Here is an 8,696-nt window from a genome sequence, read left to right on the forward strand (position 1 = left end):
TTGCAACTCCTGATGATTTTTTTCACATATTTGGTAGGAAGCGACACCAAGAAACCCAGGTGTGGCCTGGCATCCTATGGGCCTTAAATTATCGCAACCACATCATGCTAAGTTTTCATTCTAGGGGAGAATACGCCTAACCGTTTATTGAATGCTGGATGACGAAATCTTGTCTTTCTGCGGTTATACTTCAGAGAGGGGCGGTTAATTGATTTTTGTAACAATGAACGCAATCAAATAGAAAATGTAAATAAATTAGCTTTCGAGGAAAGGAAACGGCGCAGTATCTCTGTCACATATCTTGGTAGACACCTGAACCGCGCCGCAGGGAAGAGAGGAAGGTGGGAGTTAAAGAAGAAAGAGAGAAAGAGGTACCGTAATGGAGGTCTCTGGAATAATTTCGACCACCTGGGGATCTTTACAATGCGCCGATATCGCATAGCATACGGGCGCCTTTTGCGTTCCGCCTCCATCATAATGTGCTGAATTGGACTTAGCCTCCTAGTGGTTGAAGACGATTTTATTTTAATCTTACGTCACACCTTGAACACTTCAAGATATCATAAATCATTGCAAATTTGGCAATTAAATTCTTTCCACCAATGGGCTTCAGAGTTTTTGTTACCAAATTTTTTATACTAAATTAGATAACTTAACTTCTTTGCAGAAAGCTCGCTCTGCACGTTCCGCTCAGTCGTATAGATAAGCTCCTCAATGAAACTGGCGCCACTTCTCTAAAAACAGTGAGGGCCCGGGTGTGCACTCAAAGGCTGCGCATGGAAGAGAGCACCTTGTCCTGTTCACTTGTCTCGCTTTAAACGCATTCAATATTTTACTTCTGTTGAAAGAAGTTGCAGTCTATGTGCCTATATTCATACATACCACGTGAGAAGAGAATGTGGAAACCGGTTTCTCCTTCGGCCTAACGCCATTACAGTGCTTAATTGCTCCTTGTGTTTCCTGCGTAACAGAATCCCCGTGCACGCCAACAAGGCTGCACACAACGAGCTCTTAGCTCTAGCTCATGGGTGATGTTAGGAAAGCCTTCTCAGCTTGATTCCACAATGAGCTTTTCCTGATTTCTTAAGAACGTGACAGTCTTAGGGAAGAGGCTCCAACAGTGTGTCAGGCAATACATTCACGACGGGAACAGATTATTTATTTTATTTATTCATTTATTTAGAACATACTGCAGGCCTACAGTAGGCCCAAGCAGGAGGGGCGAATACATAATATATGCAAAAAAGAACAGGTTTAGGAAAATTTAAAAATGTTAAATACAAGTTGTAACACAAAATACAGCAATAAATACAAGGGTCAGATGCAAAATACAAAAAGTAAACGTAGAAATAAATGGCTCTCAAATTAAATGCTGTGAAGAAAACATAGAGTCAAAAGAATCAGCTCTGGTTAAGAGATCTGGCGGACACCTGTTCCACTCCTCAATGGTGCGTGGAAAAAATGAGTATTTAAAGGCGTTAATCCTAGCACTGTAAGGGGTTAATGATTGTGTATGATGATTTCGTGTTTGGCGCGTAGTGTTAGGTTTGAGGAAGGGGTCTGCATTCATGACAGTTTATGGTTTTTTAGTAAGAAAAGTAGTTTCAGTCTTTGAATTTTCCGCCGCAGCTGTAATGTTTCAATACCGTGAGTTCGCATGAGGGTCGTTGGTGAGTCAGTTACACGATACTTTGAAAAAATAAAACGGACGGCTTTGCGTTTAATCATTTCAAGGGCCTCGATGTTACGTTTAGTGTAGGGATCCCAGACGGTGCACGCATATTCTAGTGATGGTCTTATTATCGAAAAGTAGGTTAATTTTTTAAGTTCAGGTTTCTTTCTTTCCTTTTCTTTGAGTGTCCGATTCCTTTCCTTTTCTTTGAGTGTCGGAGCCGTCGCGGATACTTTGTGCCAGCTGATTTTCGTCGTCAGGGGTGAACTCCAAACAATCCGCACGGCTGTTATCGCATCGCAGTGTGAGTAACGTGCCTAGAAATAGGGCTCATATTTTGGTTTCCGGTTTCTCATGGCATTTGTCTGTTCACCCTGTTTCTTGCGACACACTGCCAGTCAACTGTGACCCTGGTCGTGGCCTGGTAAGTGCGTAAATATTAATCTGCTACCCTCCAACACGGGGTCCCATACAGCCCATGCACAACATCGATACGTTGAACCGCAGATACGACATACCAGCCCAGTATGTCCGTTGACCAGCTGACATAACATTTCGATAGAATTAAAAAATGCACACAAAAAATCTGAAATAGTTCTTTTGCGCTGCGTATAACCTCCGAGCATCATTGCAGTGCGTTTGCTAGTGTAGCCAACTACTATTCACGAATTTCCGAAGAGCTCATTGTGAGAAAAAATGCATTTGAGGGAGTCTGTGCTCTTATTGTTTTCAATAAATGGTGGTTAGGCGTTCAGACTAAGCCGGAAAGATCCTGCAAGCGCTGATATGTTAGGTGATTGATGATCAATATTTAATTTTGACGTTAGCTCCTCTGCGTGCAGAGCTTTCACAGTCGTCCATAGAAATGTCCTGTTTAGTTTTAATTTGAAGGTAGTGTTTATTTTTAAAGGAACTTTCACCTTTACACATACGCTAGTTGCAATGTTAACTTCCAGGCAATGAAGCTGGCTCATTGAATTTTTATCAGTAAAGCAAAGCGGGCTTTTTCAGTGCCCCTGATCAGGTAGACTGAAATGCGTAACTTCAGAGTCCAGTGTCGCCGCAGAGGTTTGGGCACCGCCATGTTTCTTTTTTTTTAACTTTCATTTGTCCCCTTCATTTCACCTTCATATGTCAGATAAATGGTTCAGAGTTGTCCTGAAGAGGACTCAAGCACCTACGAAGTTTTTTTTTCAAGCTCCACGATTTTTTTTCCCTCCGAGGCAAACATCACACTACAGTGCACCTTTTGTTTCCTCAGAGCACTTGAAATGAGGAACACTGGCTTATGCCGCTGCTGGAAGCACTGTCATGTAGGAGCGGCCCCATTACTTGGAATACGTGCGAGCGTATGCTTCTTTAGTTATGCCAATCCTGCGCGACTGGGGTTCAGAACGAAAACTACTTCGAACATTTTGGTGACTACGCATTCGGTGTAGCTTGATTTCTGAATTATGCCTTATTAGTACTTGAAACAAAGATATATACCTCATTTCTTATCGATCAAAGTATCCAATTTTGCCGTTAGGAAAAGAAGTCCCAAGTTTTATTGTTTAGGAAACCTTTGTTCAGGAAAGTGCATTACAGCAGATTGGGGTAAAGATATCTTCTTGATATTTATCAGCCTCATTCCGTGCCATGTGCTGTATTCGTTTTACTGTGAAAAAAATCTAACCACTATTAGCTGCATTACCACGCGACGCTTTTTCTGTCCAAATTACGCAAGCAGCACAACGCGCTGCTCCCCTCTTCCGATACGTTGCAACCGTGCCGTAAGTATGCCACCAGAACGAGGTAAATATGGGGTAGCTATCGGCGCTCGGGGTAGCCGACGTGGCTTTTTGTCAACGGCGTGTGCTGCCCCAATTCCGCTTATTTTTGGCATCTCAGTTTTTTGTTTGGTTCTCTTTGTTTGACGTGTGTCAAAATGTACAGTTGTGGTTGTCAACAAGCGTGTCACTAAATAAAACAACGTTGCTTGAAACAATGAAGTATCACTATTTTATTTCTTTTTCGTGTTGCAATGGTACAGTTTTTTTTTATATCGACGTTTTACGAGCATGAAGCGCCGCTCTCTTTGCGAACAAATAAGAAAAGAGCAGATTAAAACAGTTTTTTTTCTTTAAAGATGTGAAGAGCTGTGGATGTCAACTGCACAAAGTGTGCCGTTCGAAACTACTGTCGGATTTTCCGAGGTTCTTGGCTATGTCAGATATCAGACGTTCATCGAAGATACTGCCATTGTCAGGTGTGCTCAAAACACGCCCGTCGGGTGCTCCGGTACTTGTATTCTACTCTGCGTAGGATATAAAACGAGGAATTTCAAAGTGTGTTGCTCAGACACGTCTTCAGGATCTACGAGAAAGGGTAGCTCACGCGCAAACAGGCTTTCCTAAGTAATGAAGTCCTTCGTGCTTATTCTCCTGGTCGGCATGGTGGCAATGGTACTAGGTGAGTAAACACTTCTCAGAATTTTATTTCTTCAAGTTCGATATTGAAATCTCCTGCTTTCAAAGGTTTTCGTTTGGTACGTGCACTGCGCCTCCCTTTGTCAGGTTCTCCAACCAATGGCATGGACCAATTTTTATGACGTCGCAGTCAATCTGTGGTTAATACTTTGTAAAACTACTTCGACAAGGTGACTAGCGCGGTATAAAATAGTTGAACAGGAGATTTTTCACGGAGTAACCACTGTCATATTGAAAAACAGCGTGAGAGACGACGGACGACAAGAGGCGAGACAAAGGCAGCGCTAACAACTGATTCCTTTATTTAGAAGGCACAGTATTTGTAAGCATAAGAAAATGGTGTATAGGCAGCAAATTTTGGAAGTTAAAAAAAATAAAAAGATTATCGAATACAACTTTGTCAAACATACGTGCCCTCCTCAGTCACACAGGAGCCAAAACGCAAGTCGAAGTACATCGCCACAACCTATCCAGAAACCATCACTAAAGCCTTGTAAGCATATATTGCAGAAACGGAAACTCGATTTTATGTAGACTCACTGAAGGTTTCGACACACAAATTTCCTCTTCACCCGGAATAAAAAATGCTTCCACCACTTCACGCGGCCTTTGGTTTCGGTTAGAGTATAGTATCCGCGTGCCCTTAAAATCTGATTGCAGCCGCTGCAGTCTCGACAGTGCAGAGCTAGAATTAGAGTTAGGCGGTTTTTCAAGGGAATCCTGGTGCTCTTTAAGGCATGTATTTACTCAGTGCCCCGTCTGTCCAATGTATATCTTACACCAGGACCGAGGAATTCTGTACACTACTCCGCACCTACATGACAAAAAAACCTCTTCATGGCAAGAGCTGCACCCGCTCCTAGTGTTGTTACCTATGCCGCTCACCCGCTTGCTGACAGCCGGGTAAATCCTTTTTATTTTTTCTTCTGCTTTAAAAACGACTCTGAACCCGTACCTGTCATGAATCTTCTCTAAAAGGGGAGAAACTCCGCGAACGTTTGGGATGGCCACCGTCTTTTTCTGAGTTTCATTGCAGTTCTCTGGCTGATCACCTTTCTTAATCTTCTTGGTCAATTTTTCACACATTTGCGCTCAGGTCACGTCAGGAAAACCGCCTTCCTTCAAACGGTCAGCATGCAAGAGTAGGGCCGCTTCCATCCTGTGTGGACACGATTTCAGAAGTGACGCTTTCAATCATGTGGCCGCCAACCCTGCTTAACTTTCCTTGAATACCCTCAGTGTGTGGGACAAGGGCACTTATGTTTTACAAGGCTGTATTCGTTAATATTTTATTTTTGTAACAACCTGTATTTGCTGCGTATGCAAGGTTTTTAACTTGGTTATAAATACCGGGCCTTCTGAATAGAGAAAGCAGTCCTTTGCGCTCTGTTTGTCTCGCCTCGTTTTCCGCGCTGTTTTTCAATCTGACAATTCGCAACCAACTCGCTCAGCCTTCCGTACTCCTGAAAATTGACCCGGCATCATGACAATAAGTCGTCGCTGTTGGAAGAAGGGCCTCTTTTGGTGGGTTCTGCCCCTTAATTCTTGAGTTATATCTGACTATAGGAAGATGGGCACATCTTCCTCGAAACAAGACTAAATAAAAATCAATGCTCCAGACCTCGGAACTCAGTTAAAAGCAACCCTGCCGATGGCGGTGATGACGTTGTTCTTACACGCGGTGCCCAGCGCTGTTTTCAAAGCGTTTTCGCAATGACAACGTGCATGCTATTTTTCTTACGCCTTCATCGGGCTATGGCTTAATTAGTCTTTTTACTCTGTTATAAGTTGCTGTTTCTTATCAATTATATTAGTCTAACTCCAAACGAAAATAAAATGGTTCACGGTGCACTGACAAGCCGTAAGGAAGCATGCGGAGATTAATTTTGTTACATATTGATAGTTGGCTAGTAACTAGACCAAGACCATTTTTTTTCCGACAATTCTCTTCCGATTTCATTTATTTCCCAATTTATTGTGAATCACTGCAACCTTGCGGTGTAAGGAGATTAGCTTAGTATCAATTAGGAGTGTTTGGGAAGTAGTTATCAAAACCATAAAATGTAAAAATACCTATACAAAAAACGCCTACTGAGGTTTTTGGGACGAAGGTCGAATTTTTTGTTTATAGAACTGAACACTATGAAGATAGACACAACATAATCAGAAATCACACCCAAGTAAAAAAGCGTAATCCCTAAGAAAACAGTGTGCTCACTAGAACTCAGATCCGTACTTTGCCGTTGAACTCTCTAAAGATTGCTAAGTGTTTAAAGCCAATTCTTCCATCGAGTAATTTTGCTTCATTTTCATTTCGGCGATTTTTTTGTTTGAATAGTGGTCTCTGAGTTCAAAATTTTTCTTGCTGTTTTATTTCCGTCATGCTATATTTCTGAGCATCACATTCATATCCGTCTGTATGCATGAGAGCGTGTATGTAGCAAGGCCCTATTCGAGGCACTGATGAAGTCAGGTCAGCCATTACTGGTGCCAGAAAATTTCATACTCGCACCACCAACTGAATTTGCCGATGTCGGCGCACGTACGCATTAAGAAGGAGTGCGAAATAATTAGACAATGAGTGCCGTCATAAATAACATCGGAATCTCTGATTTTTTTTAATCGGGGTTCAGAATTACGCACAAAACTAAGTGGGCGCATTAGCATCAGTTTATGTTTACAGATGCTCCCTTTCCTAATTTTTCCGTGCTTTCTTTGTATAGCTCTCAATTGAATAAGCTAGTGAGCTTATTTATAGCCCAAATTTTTCACGCTCTTTTTTCAAAAACAGCACAAGTAGATGTTTGAGACATGCAGAATGTAGACATTTTCATTTTTGTCGTACAAACGTGCCTGCGTCTTCCAAGCATTCGGTAGCAGCTGACCAGTAATCTCATCATTCTTTTCCGAAAAACAGCATCTCAAAATGAGTGGTGCCGCATGCCTCCATGGGCTGTTGGAGGCCAAGGCCAGGGCTCATTGACCGGGGTGAGAAAGATTTACACCGAAGTATTAGGTCCAGATTACCTAATGATTCTAATAGCACTCGTAATTGGCAAATGGAGTTACAGTGTGCATTTGAGCATAAAAAGTGTCCGAGGAACCCACACAATATTATAACCCTGCAAAAACCTTTTTAGCATACAAGCAAAATCTATGGATTATTTTTACCGCTTTCAATGCAAACACGAAAAAGAAAAACAGAAGAGAATGCTAACTAATATATTTGTCTTCGGTCCCAGCCATTGAAACTGACTGAAGAAAAGATCGTTTTTTTTTTATGCGAACCCTCATCCCCTCCCCTCCCCCCTCCCTTCAATATTTATTCCTTACCTTCCCATGCCTGATTGCTGAACATGACTGCTTCAACACTGTGTGCAGAAGAAATTGTCTGGACCTTACGCTTGCGCTAATGCTAGTGAAATGCAATAAATACAGCGTACACACCCGTAGCCGCGCCTAGAGTTACTACGCATGCTGACTGCCGATAAAATATCGCACGAACCCACTTGTCGTTTATATTCGCTTCGGCTACTGACCAAAATGTCACCGATTGGAGGGAAAATACAAACGCCCAAGTCGGCTGTGCGACGTCCGCAAACGTTAAAGAACTTGAGATTGTCTGAACTAATTCGAAGCCCTCCACTACGACGTCCCACATAGCCCATGTGTTGCGTTTAGGCGCTATACAGCAGATTTACCCATTTTACATTATTAAACTGCCGCTGATAATGACACTTTGCCAAGTAGGGAAAAATGCAGCGAATTTTCTTCTTTGTGGAACCTGCTTACACAAATTTCGATCTCTTTTTCAGTCACAGGGCCAAAGTGGCCAACAATCGCAACGCGGAAAGGGAGGATCTTCAGGCCAGAGTCAGACGGGCGAAGACTCGTCGACGGGCGGAATGTCATCAGAAGAAAACACACGTGACGAGCAATGAAGCTTCTGTCAGAAAGTTTGGCGTAGTGAACTTAAAGAACCTGGATTTATGTTGATTTGTGCATGTCTTTTGTCACGGGGTCTAATAAATTGAAGGTGTTAAATTAGACGTGTTTTATTGGGTGATGCTTGCGGCAGTGAGACTGGGAACACGTGGCAAACCAAGCAGCTGCCACACTTTCTCTGTGTCTCTTTCTCCGTTGTTTTTTCTTCTGTATATATGGCTAAGCCGTCAACAAACACAAGAAAAGGTTCTGAGAACAGAAGGGCTTGGCATGGCTAATGCGACACCATCCGCAACAGAGAGAGCGATATTTTTTTGGTCGAAATCATTCCTGAGGCCTCCGCTATGCAGCGTCCTTCATAGCTTTCGTGTAGCATGGGGATGCTTGACTCTAACGTAATCTACCCTACGATACGTGCTCAGTACTAGCTATCAGGGAGACCCGCACCAATAACGCACTAACTGCTTACCTTGCCTGCGCGTTAATCCATGTTTCCCCTTAGCACATCTGTTAGAATTGTTGAGAGGAAAGTAGTGGACAAAATCTGAAGGCGCCGAGAGCCCTTGTACACTGTGCGCGTTGCGATATGTACATTTAGCTTCAAAGAAGAA

The 8,696-nt window shown here is 42.7% G+C and overlaps 1 long non-coding RNA gene across 1 annotated transcript; it reads left to right on the forward strand.

Moving 5' to 3' along the window:
* Positions 1-4,059: 4,059 nt before the first annotated feature.
* Positions 4,060-8,093, forward strand: LOC149363116 (uncharacterized). The gene is made up of 3 exons (XR_016288563.1): positions 4,060-4,123; positions 7,058-7,128; positions 7,956-8,093. It is a non-coding gene; the product is annotated as an uncharacterized LOC149363116 (long non-coding RNA).
* The last annotated feature ends 603 nt before the right edge of the window (positions 8,094-8,696 follow it).

This window comes from Amblyomma mixtum, chromosome 2 (genome assembly GCF_055824585.1).
Source record: "Amblyomma mixtum isolate Tamu chromosome 2, ASM5582458v1, whole genome shotgun sequence".
NCBI classification, from domain to species: Eukaryota; Metazoa; Arthropoda; class Arachnida; order Ixodida; family Ixodidae; genus Amblyomma; species Amblyomma mixtum.